Here is a 7,809-nt window from a genome sequence, read left to right as displayed (position 1 = left end):
TTATTCTTTGTCCTTGGAGCTTTGAGTGGTCCCAAGTGAACACTCATCCGTTGTTACTGCTGCTTTGCTGACATGAGTGTTGCAGTGTGCAAAACGGGAGAGTCAGCAGTGCTTGGACCTTGATTAGGAGAGGCCCCTCCCCCTGCTACTTAAAACCTCCCTTGCAAACACTGGAGGGGAGGGGAAACACATGGTGGAGCTGATATATTAATACACATACAATAACACCAATTGCCTGTAGGAGTAAAAAACCCTGAACACCTTACTTGAGAACAAAATTAATTTTAAAATGTAGGTCATATGCTAATACAGCTCCCAGTGTAACCTGTGTAGCACCACCAAGCATAACACAGGAATTGATTGTGCCTTGCTTCTCTTGCTTGTTCTTTTTGCCACTTCCTGCATGTTTACAACTAAATTAGCTGTCAGACTCAATGGCCACATTAAAGAGAGGATTTTTCATCTAATGATCAATAACAAAATGCTTTGCAAAATTCTTATAGGTGGGTTGAGAATATTCCTCCTTCATTAATGGTGAGTGAAGAGAGAAAAGTAAGGATTTCTCCCATGACCACAGTGATCCAGGTGTGCAGGCTGTGCTGTGCTGCTGTGCCACTTGCCTGGTGCTCTGTGGCAGCTGTGCCCAGATGTTCTGGCTGGGGGGCTGATGAGCTCTGACCTGCCAGCCAGCTGCTGGTGGTGCTTTGTGGCTGCTTTCTGTGCGGGGTGAGCAGGGTATGACTCTATTTACATGCACAGAGTAGACCCAGTCAAGCTGGACATCCCCTTTCCTGCCTGCCCTCACAGTTTGTCTCTGACTGTTGGCTGGCTATTCAGGTCCATCAAGATGGATTTTCTGCTGCTGTTGAGGTCCTGTCTTTATCACACAGCTCAGACTTTGCAAAGTTCAGGTCATTTCAACAAAGGCAGTCACAGATTTGGAGCTGCACAATAAAAAGTTATGAATGCCATATGCTGACCTGGGTTATTGGGCTGTTTATTGCATAATGATATTGTTTAATTCAATACAGAGGGATGGAGAGAAATAGGTGATAGAAAAAAAAAGCAGTAAGGGGCAATGCCAAAAGAAGAAAGAGGCAGAACTCCTCAAGAAAAAACAAGCAAATGCAAGAGTGGAATTTGAGGTAAAAGAGCCCAGCACCTCAAGACAGAGAGGTGGCTGGTTCTTTGAACCCCTGGAGCACCTATCTGGATAATGACTGAATGTCAGTGTCTGAACAAACTGAGCTTGCCTATGTTAGTGTCTGCAGGAAATGAGCATGTAGGCAGATAGTGAACAAAGCAGCTCTGCAGGGCTGGGTGTACCTCACAGTGTGCATTAAAATGGGTATTCAGTGATGCCAATTAATACTATAGGAGTTTGTTGTCTTGTTTGGCTGTTTAAAAATATTTGTAAAAGAATGTTTTCTTCTAAGACTATTTTAAAACATTGCCATTTTGTATCAAAAGGCTTAAGAAAGTGTAAGTCAAGCAAGACATTGTTTCAGGCAAGTAAATTTATTTTTCCTTGCCTTGCTTTTCACTTCAGTAATAAAAATAAGGGGATTTATGCAGAGCAAGGTCTCTTGATTCTAGCAAATAAGCAGTTTGTACAGCTGTTAGTAGTTGGTTTAGTACTTTGGAAGCTGCCTCCTCAAAAAGCTACCACAGATTTTTTTTTTTAAAAAAGACTGTCAGACTGATCACTGGCTAGGTGTGGTCTGACTGATGGAAGAGCTGGGACCTAGACCTGGTAAATGAGAGCAGAGGCTTTAATGGGGATTTTCAGCCAGTACAGCAAGTGCACTCTGCAGAATAAAGCATGTCTGCCACTCTGCCAGCACTGGGCTGCCTGATATCCCAGGAGCTGTGGCCCCTGCTGTGCACATAAAAGTTGGATTTCTTGGCAGACCTGCAGCAGCCCACCTCAATCTCCATGTGTTTGGATCTGGAGTAGTTTGGTGTTACTGCCAGCGTGTCATAGCTGGCACAGCTGGGCTGGGGCAGGCGCTGCTGAAAGCAGCAGAATTGAGAGCTATTGCCCTGAACAGATATAAACAAGACCCTTGGAAAAAGAGCAGAGAAGAGCTCTGGTGGCCTAGCTTCCCAGAGTCACAACAGAAGTTTCAGTTAGAGGAAGGGCTCCTTGCATTTTGTGATTCAAGGGCTAGTAGCCATTGTGCTGGGCTGTTCCCAGCAAAGGTGAGCATGTGGCACGGAGCATGCGAGCAGAGTGTGAGTTCTAGTATTTCATTTTTGCTACTACAACAAGCAGCTGTTGCTCTTAATTTGTGGAAATGGCTGGATAAGGAGGTTTTGAGAAATGGCTCAGGTGTTGTACACCCAAATGTCCACCCTTCTGAATAAGCTACTGCCCATTTAAATGTTTGCTCAATTATGGTGGCGCCAGCTTGTCCCGTGTTCGTAACAATGTGCCAGCATTTTTACAATAAACCTTCATTATCTGAATTTTATATTTGTCCATAAAATCTTGCTCTAGGCAGGTATGTGATGTATAAGATAGGAAGAAGGAAAAATGCAAATACCCATTACAAGTTAAGCTAAAAGTGGGCATCATGATTTTGAGGAGAACATTGTGGCTTGGCCCTACCTAGTGGACAGGAAATAAATGTATGCCTGCTGTTGAGATGGGCTGGAACCCTTGTTCTCCTGACTGAGTGGGAAGCTGAGGGTTTTTCACCTTGCTGGTGACTGGGGTAAGGGGTTGATGCTCACATTGGCTGTCCTGGACAGAAGGACAGCTGGCAGTAGTGCCCTGTGTGTTGGTGTGTTAGCTGGGCTGTGCTTGCCACATCTGCTGTGATACAGCCCTCTGACCAAGTCATTTCATGTCTCCACTGCACTGTCATGCCCTCAGCTCTTGCCTGAGGTGACATGACACATTTTCCATCCCCTTTAGCTTCTTTTGTCTTTTCCCTCTGCTTTTATAGTTTGTTTTTTACTTTGGTTTTCTTTTTCCAAAGTAGGAAAATGAGAATTGTTTTATGATGTTTCTCAGCATCACAAGAAGGCACAAATGAAGTATTCAACAAACCAGAGTTAGCAATTCCCACACACCTCTGTGTTTCTCTGTAGCTGTCAGCTCTTTTTCTTAGAGGCATAGCTTTATGTGCTCAGTCCTGAGAAAGAAGTAATTCAGAACGAGAAGCTCTTTCCCTGGTTGTCATCTGCTTGACTCTCTTGCCAGGTGCTTCTGCAGTCCCCTAAAGCCAGGTTTGGCTGGCTTACATCTGTTGAAGGGCCTGCTTCTTCTCAGCCCTCTGGGGACATGGACCCATTTATTTGACTGAAGAGAGCCCAGGTGAGGTGCAATGACCTGTTCAAGGGACAGCAGCACAGACAGCAAATGACTGTCATAAGGAAAAGGCAACTTTCCTTCTCTTCTGTGTTACTCATTGTTTTTAAAGAAAAATTTGAACAAGATATACATTCTAAAAAGCACTCAATGTTGTGAGAATAGCATGTCATACCTGAGTTTACAATCCTACCAGTGTTGTTTTCAGATTTTTAGGTGCAGTTTAAAAGCATGTTGTCAGCTTTACTCACTCATTTTTTACACCTGCAAGTGTTCACATTGGTGTAAATCAGACTTTTAAATGTCAACACCCCCAGTACAATGATGTCTTTGGTTCATCTTCTCCATGTGGAGGTAACTACAGGGGCCTCTGATTATTAGGTAATGGGAATTAGCAAGACAAATGTAAACATTTGTTCAGAGGGGTTGTATTTGGAGACCTTAATTAGAGGGCATGGAGCCATTAAAGAGTAAAAGCCGGCTGGCCTGGGGCTGCTGGGGAAGGCTGGCCTTCGCAGCTATAAGCCCAGCCAGTTTCTCCATTCTCTTTTTTTATTTTATTTGTTTTTACAGAGACACAGCTGGAATATTCTGGGTTTTTCACAGTTAAGGCTCAGACACTTTTTTTCACTTCATACCCAATTGATTACTTTGTGAAATGTTTGCTTTTAGCTGTGTCTTAGAAATACATCCACATGCTTCTTTCTGGCATCTACTCTGGCTGGCACTGAGATGCAAGTTTTGTAAAACTTTTTTTATTTCTTTGCTTTATTTACCTGCATGAATTTTAACAAAAGCCCTGGGAATTTTTAATTGCGTTGGAATAGCACTGAACTTCAGTGGCTGGTGACTTCTCTATTTTAAAACACACATCCTAAGGAATGTTAAACAGAATATCTTACATGTCTTTTACTTCATTTTAAAGAGCACAAAAAAGGGGGGCAGAAAAAAAGTCATATGTTTTGCTGGTTGAAAAATATCCAAGCCACAAACAACAAAAAAATCTCCAAACAACATTACAAAAATCCTCCTCAAAACCCAGTAAATAAATTCCAAATGAAATGAAGATGAACTCCACTGTTAGTATAATGCAAATGTTAGTTTTGTGGTTAAAAAATGATGTTTATTGGGCCTGGATGGTCTAGAATTAGGTGGCTTTGTAGAAGATTGTGTGGGGCTATGTTTTGGATCCGTGAGCTCTGGGTCATCATAACAATTATGTTTTCTTCTGCTTCCTTGTTACAAGAATTAGATGCAACAAAGGCTATGATCTGGTTATTATTTTATTTATTTAAGTAAAACACAAATATCACTCCTATTAGGGGTTCCTATGGGATAAAGACTGAATCCTTCATTAGGGTCTGACCAATGAAGCTGTTAGCCTGATCCAAAAAGTTTACTCTGGTACTCATTTGCAGGTCTAAGTGCTGGTGCTGGATGAGGGGGCTGTCTGGGTAGCAGTGTTACTGACAGTGCTACATGAGGGCAGTCCAGTGGGGACTGTGTCTAAAACACACAGTGGGATGAATTATGGCACTTGACTGAATGGAATGAGTTGGGTAAAGCTACTTTGATGGCAAAATGACTTCAAGTGCAGGCTGCCTTCCTGCTCCAAAGGCTTCTGCACATCTGGTGTGTGAGCTGTGATCCACACCCATACCCTGCAGGGCCATTTGTCCACCTTGTTGCTTGGTGGGAGAATATTCCCTGCCAAGTTTCCTTTCAGGTGTCCTTGCAGTATCGTGCGTTAGAGATTCATGAGGAAAATCCAGCAAGTGCTGCTTGAGATTTTCAAATGACAGGCAGATAGCTATTAGCATTAATCCTCTTTCTGTATTCTCCAAAGAGCTCTTTGACAAGGGTGTGTGCAGGACAGGAAACACTTGACAGGATTCAGCTCCCACTCAAATCCCTGCATTAAAAATGAAGAAAACAGAGACCCTTTCCATCATCATTCCTGGCACTGGTGCAGACAGCGTGCCCTGGAAGGCAATCTCTCCGCCAGGATAAGTGATGGGGGATGTTCTCCAGCATCTGCCTAAAAGGCCACCCAGTAGTTGTATAGGACTGAAGAGCAATAGGCACTGAAAGTTTTGGTTAAGAGCCCCTGGAACATCACTGAGATGAGCACTGAGTGATGTGAGCTCTGTGACACCAGCTCTCCAACTTTCCCTCTTCCCTTGCTTGTCTGTGATGGAGGAGGTGCAGTGAGGATGTGCTCCTGCCACTGCTAAAAGAAGAGTGATCCCCATTCAGTCAGGAGGGCCCCACCAAGCCCCACAGGGTCTACCCAGAGCTGCTGGCTCCCTGAGGAAAAGGGGAACCTCAGGGGAAGGATTCCCTTAGCTTGAGAGGTTCTGCACCTTTGGCCTGAGGGGAGCGTGGGTCGGTGTTAGTTCAGGAGGACTGAATAGGTGCTCTTGCTGAAGTTTTGTAAATGGCTTCTAAAGAAGCATGAAGTTATGCATTTTCTTTAAAATGTATATTGCTTCTAATCTCTACCTCTTATACCTAGTAAAGGGAAGAAATTTGCCTAATGGGTTGGTTGTGGTGAAAATAGCCAGTGTTGCATGTGTATAGCCAAGTGTACTGTGGACATGAGCAACTAGAGGAGTCTGATTGTAGTTCAGCTTATGTCAGTGAAGCTACAGATTATAAAAAAAATCGGAATTTGTCTCGCTATGGTCTTCTTTGAATCCACACTTCCCTGATCCACAGGTGTAGCTGATTTGCAGTTAGTCAGTGACTTAACAATTCCAGAATTTTCTACTAAAACCCATCAGCCTTCCCCATGCAGATCTAAGCTTTTCTTTGGGAAGGAAATAATTTAGTTAATTTGCTGAATAAGTATGTGGTAGAGTTTTGTGGGAAAGGCTAAGGGAGAAGATTAAAATCACAAAACACATTTGAACATCAGCTGGCTGTATGAAATACAAGACAACAAAAGTCAAGACAATGACAACAGCAATTAATAGTTTTCCTAAAAATCTGTAGCATTTTGCTACAAAACTGCATATTGATCAAGGTTCTGAAACACATGTGTGTAAGATGAGGTACAACAGCACATCCTGTAGGAAGGTAATACAACAAAAATAGCAACTGGAAGAGCACTAATTTGTAGGAAGTCTGAGGATGTTCTTCCCTCCTTTGCTGTCTAATGATCAGCCTAGCTATTGCCACATTTGAACTCTTAATATTACATCACCTCAAGGAAATCTGCACTCAACATTTGCATTAAAGGATCACTCTTAAACAAATTCTGGCATTAACAATGTGATAAATTTTCCAAAAGCTTGATTGTTGTCTGCTTCTGACTGCCCCACTGGCATTGGATCTCTTAGGACACTCAAAGTGTGGTTTCAAAACCAAAAATTTGGCTACAAAAATGTCACTGGACCATGCAGCTGACTTGAGCAGGTTTCACCATCCCTTGCAGGAAATTCCAATCTGAGGAACAAGATTGGAAGAGGCAAGAGAGTTCAGGTTCTCCAGGGAGAAGGAATGTTGTGAGAGCACCCTATTCTGTACATTGCCCAGGATTAAAAAAAAAAAAACTAAGCAGAAAATTTCTGTATAAGATGCAGCTAGTTACATTAATGTTACTTCAGGAAGATCCAGTAAGAGTTTCTGGCCATGCAGGGATTGTCAGCACAGGAGCAAGGCTGAAGTTTAAAGATAAACAGCCAGGTCCCAGGAGCCTGAAGATGCATCTTGTTTTCATGGCATTGCTTTTTGAGTGTACTTCAAAACCAGTGATGCGCTCCTGTCCCTGCAGATGGACACTGTCTATTTGGCTTTACCTTGCTCATATTCCCAGACCCTTCTGTGAAATATCTCAATCTCAGCCTCAACGATGCTACAAAAATCAAAAGCACTTTTCTGGGTAGTCTAGGAAAACTAGCCCTTCTACGGAGGGAAATGAACTTCCCCTGCTTGTAAAATTAAAAAGGTGAAGGAAATGGGGCTTTGAAGGGCTTCAAGAACAGGGTCTTTTGTATTTGGCCTACTGAGGATAGGTGACTCTCTGACAAACTGGAAGCATTCTTCGTGTTATCCTAGTAGATAAGATTTGGATTTGCAATGTTTAGGCCTGTTAAAACATGAATTGAAATTGTGACCAAGACTTTTCTTGAAATTGCTCGCAATAACAATGCCTCTCCTTTTATAGGGTCTGTTTAAAGGAGGATGTTGAAAGGGGAAAAATAACCTAAACACTTGGATGCTGTGATTTTTAATACTTGCACGTATCTCAAGTTTATCACAAAAAAATCACAGGTAAAGTAAAAAATAGCTAGAAGACTTGGTTTGATTTAGGGATCTCAAAACTACTTCTCCTGTATGTGGTATTGTAATCTGTGTTCAAAGCAAGTCAAGCTCTTAGTTCATAGATAATTGGCCACCTCTCTAGCTCTCCTGACATTCAAGGCTCATGGCATCACACTTTACAACAAAAGAGCACTGAAATCTTTCTTAGTTGGCAGGTGCTTTATAGC

The 7,809-nt window shown here is 42.5% G+C and overlaps 1 protein-coding gene across 1 annotated transcript in view; it reads left to right on the top strand.

Moving 5' to 3' along the window:
• Positions 1 to 2,399: 2,399 nt before the first annotated feature.
• RPL34 (ribosomal protein L34) overlaps positions 2,400 to 7,809 on the top strand; it is a 132,710-nt gene continuing 127,300 nt past the window's right edge. Inside the window, exon 1 of the mRNA XM_074541064.1 lies at positions 2,400 to 2,410. The gene's annotated coding sequence lies outside the window, so the exon portion shown is untranslated. The remainder of the gene's footprint in view (positions 2,411 to 7,809) is intronic.

This window comes from Zonotrichia albicollis, chromosome 5, assembly GCF_047830755.1.
Source record: "Zonotrichia albicollis isolate bZonAlb1 chromosome 5, bZonAlb1.hap1, whole genome shotgun sequence".
Taxonomy (NCBI): Eukaryota; Metazoa; Chordata; class Aves; order Passeriformes; family Passerellidae; genus Zonotrichia; species Zonotrichia albicollis.
Note: the sequence above shows the minus strand (reverse complement) of the source record. Positions and strands in the feature narration are given on the sequence as shown.